This window comes from Lepidochelys olivacea (genome assembly GCF_965140295.1).
Source record: "Lepidochelys olivacea isolate rLepOli2 genome assembly, chromosome: 7".
NCBI classification, from domain to species: Eukaryota; Metazoa; Chordata; order Testudines; family Cheloniidae; genus Lepidochelys; species Lepidochelys olivacea.
Window position 1 is genome coordinate 41625255 of NC_140417.1, and position 12475 is coordinate 41637729.

The window sequence follows — 12475 nt, forward strand, 5'->3', positions numbered from 1 at the left end:
CATGAAATGCAAGTTTGTCAGCATTAGCAGATTCAGACTTTTTCTGTACTTTCCGTTTTGATACTTTCTCCTAGTGATATTACGATTAACACAAAAATATACAATTTATGTGTTTTTAGGAGGCTATATCTTATAATTTGCAGTCTGGTAATTCATTAAAGTAGGTATTTTCAGTGACTTCTTAGACAACTTGTTGGAAAGATGTTTTTACAATGAATGTTTGTTTTGGGGAAATTCTATATTAGCAATTGAGGAATTTTAGTAATTTGCATCAAGGCTTATGATTTAGATATGAAGGAGGAGCACCAGTTTTCTAAATGTCTGTTGCATACCTTTTTTTGTCCTTTTAATTGTTATATATTTTTGGCAGTCAAGGTAAATGGGAACCAGATGACTGACTTTAAAGTTTGCAAAGTTGCTTTTTTGAGTCTTTAAAAAACATACAGCAAAAAAAACAACAACACGTTTTTGGCAAAGTACAAAGTTATATTCCCCTTTTCATTTAGACTACCAGTTTTCTTGGAAGCTCTATCAGTTGAGAATATATTAACACTGGGCGTAAAGGGTGAACCTATTGGGGATGGAGGTGACATATTTTTGTAATTACTTTATTGTTAAGAAACCAGATGTTTGTCCTGAAGCTCTCAGTGGGGAAATGAATATTTTTATATGCAACATCTGCTGCTTTTAAATTTCTGCAGTTTATAGCCATTCACCACTCAGAAACGTGATTTGTTTTTTAAAAATGTCTGTTGACTTCTTTCTATATGCAAATGAGGCAAAATGTCCTAGATATGATCTCAGTTGTCATACCATAATCACATTCCTAGTATGTTATGAAACCTGGGCTGGAGTCGGAGCATCTTGAATCAGAATCGCTGTAATAACATAAAGCTGAAATAACTTTCAGACTGAAGTCAGGGATCACCTTTAATCCCTTTGTGGCAGGTGGACTCTGTTGTATTGTCTTGACCTCAGAACTAATGGGCCAGATTAGGTTCCTTAGCATTCTAATGTAGGCTGCTGCTTGTGGACTACTCCATTGATTGTCCTGTAGGAGATAACAGTGTTGGGTCTTCAGTACTCAATATGGTGACTCTTAAAGGCCCTCTCCCTTTACTCCACCTTCACAGTTCACTTTGTATACAGATGTTCCGCGACAGAAAAAGTATGATGAGCAGAAGCTTAACACAGTAGCTGTGGAAATTGGGCTCTGAATTGGAACAACTGCAAGTAAAAAACGTTTACTCCACTGTAGGTTTATGTGCTCCCAGTGCACTTGAGTCTGAGACTTTTGCTAGCAATACCATTGGGGTGGTGCATGTGCCCTATACATCTTCATGCTTGCAACTTAGGGATTAAGGGGCAGGACCACGTTGACTCTTTCTCATTTTCATCTCACCAGCTGTGCTAAGGGTTGGAGCTTCCTGTTCTCCTTCAAGCAATAGTCCCTATATGTATTCCACACATCCGTAAGCATGCGCACAATGCGCCCGAGTCCAGAAATGTCTTCAAAGCAGTGTCCATTAACCTGCATATGCGCAGCAGCTCTCCTCATGCGCCCATTTTAGGGTATAAGGCAGTTTAGGTGACACGTCTCCAGTTCCTTCTTCGCACTGCATGGCCTGAGTTGGAATTGTGTCCTCCTTTGCTGTTGCAGGACTTGTAAAAAATTAATTGGAAATAGTTTATATCTTAAGAATTTTAGTTAGTATAAAGTTTAGTACTGAATAGCATACCTGCCCAGCTGGGGGGAAATCTTCCTGGTCCTGGGACTATGCCCAGGGTCCTGGTATTGAAAAACTGCGTCTCCTGCTCTTGCTCCTTGTCCTTCAGCAATGAGCATTATCAATGCCTATTCTGTCTTGGGGAGGCACATAGCTCCGCTAAGTGCAGTATCTGCAAATCCTTCCTGCCCAGAACTAGAGAGGCCCAGGAGCTCTGACTGAAAAAGTTGCTAATGGAAGAGGCTATGATGCACCACTTGGACCCAGGCCCAGGAGACCCCTCCCACATACATTGGCCTCAGCTGACCAGCAGTGCCCCTCCAAGCATGAGCCTCAGAGCAGAGCCCTTACCATTGAATCCCAAGGACTCATCACACATGTCTCCCCATGAGAGCAAGAGGTACTCGCATGGGTGTAAGTATAGAGCCCCACGGTGGATTGTCCAAATCTCCAAGCCAGCCCAGATCAGGTGAGATGTCGCATATGGAACTCACGGAACTGGCTCTGCCAAAGAACTCCAGGCTGGAGGGTAAGGCATGGCAGAAGAGGGATGTGCTGGTTCTGACAGTGACTGCGGTACCAGGATGCAAAGACAGACACTCGCTAGTCCCATCCACAAGTGCAGGTCTGGACTTGTTTTGCTGGCTCGTTTATCCATAGACTGTCTGGCGAGCTGAACTGGGCCTGTCAGGTCTCTCTACTGGAACTCCTCAGACTTTGGGCCATGCAGAGACCTTTGTAATGCCAGGGGTATCTTCTTCGTCTAGCCGCAGTCTCCACTCCTTTCAGACCCTGCCCTCCTGATAGACGTCCTTACCACAGAGGAGGGATCAGCGCTGTTATCTCAGGAGAGACCCCATCTCCATCTTCTGGGCTGGAGCGCCTTGGTACCAATGGTTCTGCCATTATCAGTGGAACCATCGGAGGAATCAGAGGAGGTAGCTGTATCCGTGTCTCCCCGAAGGCAGAGGAGTCCTGGCAGACAGCCAAGACATTACTATTCCTCTGGCTACCACCCTTAGTATGGACACCTCATATTGATTCCCATGGGGGCTACCACAGCTGGTGCATCCTTCCTTCATGCCTTTTTGGGGCCCTTGGGACCCCTATGGCAAGTGCCTGGATCCCTCTCAGGAGTTGTACCACTCCTCCCCTTCTTGTCAGCCAGTTCCGCTGGTTCCACTGAGAGCCTTCTCATCATCCCTGGATGACGCGGTCACTTCTTTGTTGCCTTCTCCATTGGATGACCACTGTCAATATCAGGAATTGTTGCAGAGTGTCACTGAATCCCTCTAGAGGAGGTCCAGAACCTTCCACATAGACTTCTGGACATCTTACAACCACAGGGACTGACCAGGGTGGCCTTCCCAATCAGTGAGATCATATTAGAACCAACCAGAACTGTTTGGCACACACTAGCATCTTGTGCCCCTACACAAAAAAGAGCAGAAAGACGCTTCTAATCCTGCTTCTGATTCGTCGGTGATACAAGTGGCTACAGAGGGAGCTCAGCCACATTACCAAAAATCTCCTCCAACAGATAAGGGGTCAAGGAGACTGGACCTATTAGGTAGGAAGGTTTTCTCTTCTGTGGGCCTCCAATTTTATATTGTTAATTACAGAGCCTTATTAGCAAAATATGATTTTAACAAACATACTAGTTTTGTCGAATTTAAAGACAAGCTACCCATGGAAGACTGAGCCCAATTCCAGTCCTCTCCGGATAACGGGAAGTTGGTACAAAGGTGGCTCCACAGACTGTGGTTTAGGTCACTGATACAGCATCCAGATCTCTGTCCACAGGACTGGTCATGCAAAGTGCCTTGAGACTTCAGTCTTGGGCTTCCCTGGAGAGATCCAAAATATTATCAAAGACCTCTGCTTCGACTACTCCAACCTTTTAAATGAAAAGACAGATGAATCTCTATATTCTCTAAAAGACTCAGGATCCACCCTGCAAACTCTGGGGATTTAAACTCCAGCGCCCTGGAAGAAATACCGGAAACATCCCTTTCAACCACAACTACCCCCTTTGCGTATCTCAAACTCCTAGCATCCATCTGAACCTCTTCATAAGTGACAATGGATTCAGAGGTCCTGTTTCTCGGCTCACTCCACCACTCCAACCTTTCCCAACCACAGGCCAGAGGACATTTTTGACATACACGTCAAGATCCATGTACCGCCACCGCTGCCACCTACTTCTCCTCTGTCATCTTTGGAGGCTATCTTATCCTGGATCTTTGGCAGCTCAACGTCTTTATCCAAAAGTTGAAATTCATGATGACAACACTGGCACCTTTAATCCCCTCTCTTCAGGAGGGAGTGTGGTTTGCAGCGCTCAACATGAAGGATGCATACTTTCATGTGGACATTCACCCATCACAGAGAAAGGTCTTACGTTTCATGGCTGTCCAACAGCACAGAGTCCCAGATTAGATGTCAGGGATATACAGAATTTCCATACCTTGGATGACTGTTTCCTTGTAGGCCAATCTCGCCAAGAGGTTATGTCAGTAACAATTTCTTCAGCATCTCCTTGTCACCTTAAGTGTTTGCATAAATGAAGACAAATCTGTTTTGTCACCTACAAAGACAATAACTTTATAGGCACGCTGCTGGACTCAATGTCTGTGAGAGCATTCCTCTCCAAAGACAGATTTTATGCGATGACCCACATGACCTCTCTCATCACCTGCGAACCTCAAACCATGGGACGTTGGTGCCTCTCCATGTTAGGCTTGTACCTATGTGACATCTTTCCTGCAACTCCACCTTTGGTGCCTACAAACTTGGTTCCACTTGAACTACTGACTGAGCAGGGATCATAGACTCCCAAGTCACCATTCCCTCCAGAGTTCTCACTTGGTGATCCAACCCAGACAAAGCCTCCCATGCCAAGGGCAACCATTTTGATGGATGCCTTCCTTACAAAATGGGGCGCTCACTTGGACTGCTACACTGCTCCGGTACATGGAGCCCCCAAGAGGTCAGGCTACATGTAAAATTACTGGAGCTAAGTGCAATCTGCTTGGCGTACGAGGCCTTTCTTCCCTCATACGCTCATTCCACATACAGATAATGTCAGACAATATCACCATAGTGATATAAACAAACAGGGAGGAGTGAGGTCTTTTCCCCTCTGCCTGGAAGCAATCAGACGTTGGAACTGGTGTATCAGAAATTATATCACCAGGCCACATACCTCTCAAATGTTCAGAACTTCCTGGCGAACTTACGGAGCAGAAGCTTTTCTGCAGATTCTGAATGCGTGATCGATGACACAGTCTTAACCATCATAGTTGCACAATGGGGAACTCCACTATGAGACCTTTTTGTGTCCCAGGCAAACAGAAGCTTCCAATGTTGCGGTCCAGGGGAGCCATAGACCAAGACTCTGAGAGAGATGCTCTCCTAGGCAGATGCACCTTTACTCCCATCCCTCTGCTACCACAAGTTATATGGAAGATCTGGTGTGAGAAAGCCACCATCACCCAACTGATCCAGACGGTTAGAACATAAGAACAGGCATACTGGGTCAGACTAAAGGTCCATCTAGCCCAGTATCCTGTCTTCCGACAGTGGTCAATGCCAGGTGCTCCAGAGGGAATAAACAGAACAGGTAATCATCAAGTGATCCGTCCCTTCGTCTATTCCCAGCTTCTGGCAAACAGAGGCTAGAGACACTATCCCTGCCCATCCTGGCTAATAGCCATTGATGGACCTATCCTCCATGAATTTATCTAGTTCTTTTTTGAACCCTGTTATAGTCTTGGCCTTCATAACATCCTCTGGCAAAGAGTTCCACAGGTTGACTGTGTGTTGTATGAAGAAATACTTCCTTTTGTCTGTTTTAAACCTGCTGCCTGTTAATTTCATGTGGTGACCGCTAGTTCTTGTGTTATGAGAAGGAGTAAATAACACTTCCTTATTTACTTTCTCCAAACCAATCATGATTTTATAGACCTCTATCATATCCCCCATTAGTCATCTTTTTTCCTAGCTGAGAAGTCCCAGTTTTATTAATCTCTCCTCACAGGGAAGCCGTTCCATACCCCTGATCATTTTTGTTGCCCTTTTCTGAACCTTTTCAATTCCAATATATCTTTTTTGAGATGGGACGTCCACATCTGCACGCTGTGTTCCCAAGATGTGGGCGTACCATGGATTTATATAGAGGGAATATGATATTTTCTGTCTTATTATCTATCCCTTGATGATTCACAACATTCTGTTCGCTTTTTGGACCGCCACTACACATTGAGTGGATGTTTTCAGAGAACTATCCACAATGACTCCATGGTCTCCTTCTTGAGGGATAACAGCTAATTTAGACCCCATCTGTTTATATGTCTAGTTGGGATTATGTTTCTCAATGTGCATTACTTTGCATTTATCAACATTGAATTTCATCTGCCATTTTGTTGCCCAGTCACTGAGTTTTGAGGGATCCTTTTGGAGCTCTTCGCAATCTGCTTGGGTCTTAACTGTCTTGAGTAGTTTTGTATCATCTGCAAATTTTGCCACCTCACTGTTTGCCCCTTTCTCCAGATCATTTATGAATATGTTGATGAGGACTGGTCCCAGTACGGACACCACTCTTTACCTCTCTCCGTTCTGAAAACTGACCATTTATTCTTACCCTTTGTTTCCTATCTTTTAACCGGTTACCAATCCATGAGAGGACCTTTCCTCTTATCCCATGACTGCTTACTTTGCTTAAGAACCTTTGGTGAGGGACCTTGTCAAGGCTTTCTGAAAATCTAAGTACACTATATCCACTGGATCCCGCTTGTCCACATGCTTGTTGACCTCTTCAGATAATCCTAGTAGATTGGTAAGGCATGATTTCCCTTTACAAAATCCATGTTGACTCTTCCCCAACAAATTATGTTCATCTATGTCTGTGATAATTTTGTTCTTTACTATAGCTTCAACCGGTTTGCCTGGGATTGATGTCAGGCTTTCCAGCCTGTAATTGCTGGGATCACCTCTGGAGCCCTTTTAAAAAATTGGCAACACATTATTCACATAATTCCATTTCACAGAACTCCTAATGTTGTCCAAATGCCTTCCTATCAAGGTCTTGTATTTCAGCCTTCTTACTCAGGACAAGGGGGAAAGTCAATCACCCCAACTGAAGCCCACTCCACCTCAAGACCTGGCATTTGGATGGGTGATAGACATAGAATGCTCATGCTCCACCTCTGTTCATGAAATCCTGACCCAAAGCCAGAAGGATTCTATTAGACTCTGGTACCTAGCTAAATGGCTGTGCCTTTCAGCCTGGGCACATTGCTACCAGCATACCCCTTATACCATGGTCATTCCAGTTCCTTTAGACTGTTTTCTCCTCTTAAACACCTCAGATTTTGCCCTTAGTTCACTGCGAGTACACTTAACTGCAATTAGTGCCTTCCTCTCCCTGATGGAAGGATGTTCTATCTTCACTCCTGACCATGGCTCGATTATGAAGAGATTGATCAGAACCTTCCCACCCGTCATTAAACCTATCCCTCAATGGGACCTTAACCATGTCCTTTCAACACTCACAGGCCCACCCTTTGAACTACTGGCAACATGTGCCATGACTCACCTGTCCACGAAGGTGGCATTCTTAGTAGCTATCATTTCAGTGAGAAGGGTCAGTGTGCTGGGAGCCATGATGACAGACTCTCCTTATACAGTATTTCACAGGGAGAAGGTTTCCTTAGGTTACACCCCAGATTCCTCCCCGAGATTGTGTCAGAGGTCCATATCAATCAATCAATCAGCACACTTACCTGTATTTCTCCAAAAACCCCATGCTTCTTCCAAGGAGAAGAGACTTCACTCCCTCTATATCAGGCATGCCCCGCATTCTACCTGGAGAGAACCAAACCCATCAGAAAATCCCAAAGATTCTTTATTGCCCTTGCAGAAAGGGCGTGGGGACAAGTCATATCCGCACAGAGGATTTTGCAATGAGTTTTGGGGTGCATCTTAGCATGCTATAAATTAGCAATGCTTCCCCCTGCTGGGCATCTCACAGCTCGCTCCATGTAGGCACAAGCCACCTCCACAGCATCCTTATCTGACATTCTACTGCAAAACATCTGCAGAGTAGCAACTTGGAGTTCCATCCATACTTTCATGTCACACTACAGTCAAACTCAAGCAGCAACAGTTCAGAGGAAGAATTCTAGGATGCAAAATACTGTATGCTAAGGGCTTGAGCTCAAAGTATTAGATTTCAATATTAGATATATCTTCTGTGTCCTTTTGGAAAAACTTCTAGGAGTGCTAAGAGTGGAGGCAGTTCAGGGATTAGATATGCTGAGTTTTTTTGGGGAATGCATCTGGCTATACTGAAAGAATGACAGGAGATATTTGACATGGGTATTATTAGGCTGCAACTTTATTATTTGATGTCTGGGACTACCCGGCAGATAAAAGTGTACAGTGCAGGTAGCCTCATTTTTATTCTGTAATTACCTTTTTCCATCCAAGTCCCTCCAACAGATTTATTGTCACATAAAGGGGAGGGAGGGTGGGTCCTGCGTCAGACTGCTCCGTATAAAAGGGAGCTTCAGATGCAGGGCTGCCCCTTTAAAACCCTGCATTCCTAGGCGATGAGTCAGCGACCACGCTGTCCCCTTTGCAAGAGTTTTCATCTTCCCTCCTCCCCCAGCCATAAAGCACTGTTCCCTTCATTTGGCCAGCCAGCCAAATACCTCTTCACACACACACCCCCCGCACCCCTTCCCCCCCCCCCCCCCCCGGCTTAAAAGTGCAGAGCGGTCATTTACATAACAACCTCATTTAAGATATGGAGATGAGGAAGGGATGTTAAAGTGCAGGTCTTGGCCTAAGAAAGCTGTAATCTTCTCTGATCAGAAGCTATTTATTTTCTAGGATTCTGGACATCTCTCAAATTCATGCTCATGAGGAGGCTCTTTAATGTTAGAACATCTTCAAAGACCTTTGCAGAATACCATTCAAGTGGTCAGTAATCAATAAGATCACAGTTAGAGCAGCAATTCGGGCTGTTGATGACCAGAAAATCACTTGTGTACACTCTCACTTGCTGCTCCAAATAGACATAACATGCTCATGAACAGCTCTCTATGCAGTATATTTGAAGATGCAGTTTTGACATTTTATTTAATCACTTATCATTTGTCGTGATGAGAACAAAACTTTGTGGGTTTTCTCCAGGTGCTATACGCCTCTGCGGAGTGTTTGGTCAGACTCAACTGGACCCTGACTGAACCGGTCAGCTTCGGGTGAGGGGTACATCAGGGTTGTCCACTGTCAGGCCAGCTGTATACTCTGGCGATTGAGCCCTTCCTCTGACTCCTCCTCCGGAGGCTGACGGGGTTGGTGCTTCAGGAGCTGGAGTTGTGGCTGGTCCTGTCGATGTACGCCGATGATGTGCTCTTTGTGGTCCAGGACCCGGGTGATCTGGTGCAGGTGGAGGCCGACCAGGCGATCTAGTCAGTGGCCTCCTCCACCTGGGTCAACTGGGTCAAGAGCTCTGGCCTGATGGTTGGGGATGGGTGACAGATGAGCTCCCTCCCACCCGAGCTTCAAGCTATTCGGTGGAGCGTGGGTCCACTGCTCTATCTTAGCGTTTACCTTTTCCCCACGCATCTTTCACCAGAGAACTGGCAGGATTTGGAGGCCAGGGTGGGTGATTGGCTGCGGAGATGGACAGGACTACTCTGGTACCTTTCCCTCTGGGGGAGGGCACTGGTGTTTAACCAGCTAGTCCTGTCCGTGCTCTGGCACCGGCTTAACACCCTGAGCTCGGCCCCAGGGATCCTGGCCCAGCTCCAGAGGTTAGCTCTGGAGTTCTTTTGGCCAGGACTGCACTGGATCTCTACAGGGGTTCTGAGTCTTTCCCTGGAGGAGGGAGGACAGGACCTGGTCTGCCTCGGTCCATGTCTTCTGCCTCCAGGCCCTGTGGAGACTCCTTTACAGCTCAGGCAGTCCGGCGTGGAGCATTTTGGCACACGCCTTCCTCCACCACCTCCAATGGCTCCGATACAACTGGCAGCTCTTTTTCTCCATCTGAGGGGTCTTCCACGAAACCTCTCTGAGCAGCCAGTCTTCTACCAGGACCTCCTCTGGACCTGGAAGCTGCTCTCGGCAATCAGGTCCATGGTGGCCCTCGAGGGGGCAGACCTCCTCGTGGAGCCCCTGCTACACAAACCCCATCTTCGTGTGCAGGTGGTGGAGTCCTCCTCGGTGTGCCTGAAGCTGGTCCTGGCAGAAACCACCAAAATCTGAGACCTCCTGGACTATAATGGGGGACTGGGTGGATCTCTGAGCGCTCAGTCAGCACATGGGGCTCTCCATCCTTCACACCCCCCGTGTATACTCCAGGAGGTAGGGCAGCCTTATCGCCCAACTCTCGGGTTTTCCTGGAGCAGGTCCTGCGAGAGGGTTCTCCCTGCCTGCCCTTCACCCCAGGTCCTCTGGACTTTTTCATTGGGCTCCTGCCCCGCAAGCCCCCTTAACCCTCTCCCTTCCATAACCCGAGCTGGCCCTGGAGCCGGTTTATTTCCAAACTGCACCAAGAGTGCTCGCTCTTTACACGCTCATGCTCCACATGTTTCACTTTCTCACCCTCATGTTCTGCCCCGATGCCAAGTGGCGGGACCTACTATCACCTGCAGAGGGTGAGGAACCCCAGTTTCCCAACCTATATTCCACCCTGGTTCCACGGCCTGCCGGGGATATCTGTTGTCAGCTCCTTCAGTGGAGCTGTGAGCATGGGCGCTTACCTGGCGTGGTTCACCCCCATCCCTGATGCCTGACCCTTTTGTGATGTGAGGGGAAATGCTGGCACATGCCTATCTAGAATGCATCAGGTTGCAGCCCCTATTCTGGCTCCTCCAGAACCTCCTGTTGAGATTCTGGTTGCACTTCTCCCCAGACCATTTCGTATTTGCGCAGCCTGTCTGTGGCCCCACAAAGTCGCTAGATCTCTTCATCAACCTCCTCCTGGCCCTGGCCAAAAGTGGCTATCTATAATCCCAGGGGGAGGATGTTGGACGGGGAGGGGCTCTGCGACTGTGGGGCCTATTTCTGTTCCTCCTTTGTCTCATGTCTCCAGGCAGAATTTCTCTGGGCGGCGTCCACTGGCTCCCTAGACACCTTTGAGGAGCAGTGGGTGCTGTCCGGGGTTCTCTGCTCAGTTCTGGATTCCTAGTTTTGAACCTGTGACCTTTACTCCCTGCCCTGTTGTTTCTTAGCTGTCTCCCGTATTTAGCTGAGTCCCGGGTTCAGTGGCTCCTCCCACATGGCTGGGGGAGGGGCCTTTAGAAGCGGGTGGGCTTGTGCCCACCCACCTTCCAGAATTTCAATAAGGACAACAAAACATCTCAGATGAGCAGGCTGCTTGTGGATACTATGGGTAGTATAAGGATTCCTGGAAAATCCCCAAGAAGCATGTATCTAGGCAAGTTCAGAATTTTTTCACCTGATCTTTGTTAGAGCTGACTTAATAAATTGTTTGATCAGTCATTATTTGTTCATTGTTTAGTTATAAAAGTAGAATGTGGGTTCCTTCCTGCAAATCTGAACAAACTTAATTATTGCTGTCTAATTGACCAAAGCTTTCTGAAGAAAATCTACAGAAGGTAAATAAAAAGCTATGCTATCCAAGGTGGATAAAATTAAATCATTTAGAATTTAAATTTTTTTTATTTACATCAGATTTTTTTCTAAAAAATTATGTTAAATACAGGTGTAGTTAAAATAAATATTTAAAATTAAATTTGAAATCTACAGTCTGCATTAAGGTCCAAACTTATAAGTCAACACAATCTTTTAAATACAAAAAACAATATTAAGCAGAACATAATTGCTGCCAAGTTTTCAAGAAAGTCAAACCCTGAACTGGTGGAAGTCAAAGGTCAAGTACTTGGATCCGAGTTTGACGTACTAAACCAGCTTTTGACAGCAGAGAAAATATTTTCTTCATTTCAGTTGATTTAGCTAATTCAGTACCATGACTAGTTTATTCAAAGTTAAGAAACCACTTGGGAGTTGAAAAGAAGGAAAGCTTATTTTCCTCTTTCAATCCATGAATAAAAACTAGCTGTGAGGGAGTGAAATCGAAAATCTTGACAGATGTGGTGAGCAACAACAATCACTTCTATTCAGAAACTAGATAACACTTGCTTTTTTAAATAAATGTTATTTTTTAAATGCAAAGTATGTTTTGATAAACTTCTAAATTGTTTTTCATATATATTCGTCACATTTAAAGTAGTTTTATTTAATAAAAATATTTTGTGCATTTTAGTTGAATTAGAATTTCTGTCCAAACAGAGCTTGACATGAACCACAAATAAAAAAATAATTAACTAGTAAATAAAAATTGGTGAATGATACATTTCTTAACATCATAAAAATATAAAAAAATTGAGAATCTGAATAAATGTAAGAAGCTGTATAATAACTTAAGTAAAAGTGTATAGATATAATGTATCCCTCTGGTTAGCAAAAAAAAGCACCCAATTTAGTGCAAAACCTATATTTATTTGGAAATCAACAGGTTTTAATGGTTAGTAACCAATGAGAGTTTAACCTTTGGGAAAATAACTAAAAAGTACAAATGCAAAACATGATTAAAATCAATTATTTAAGTCAAGGATTCCTGCTTACTGATTTAAATCATGATAAAAATTGGTTATTTAAATCAATCCACCCTATGCAAGTCTAAATTGCGAACTGTCACAATTTTATCAAGTCTCTTT

General features: G+C 45.1%; 1 protein-coding gene across 2 annotated transcripts in view; it reads left to right on the forward strand.

Annotated features, from left to right (window-relative positions):
* Window positions 1-12475, forward strand: part of CENPP (centromere protein P) — a 318318-nt gene that overhangs the window by 62883 nt on the left and 242960 nt on the right. The window lies entirely within an intron of this gene.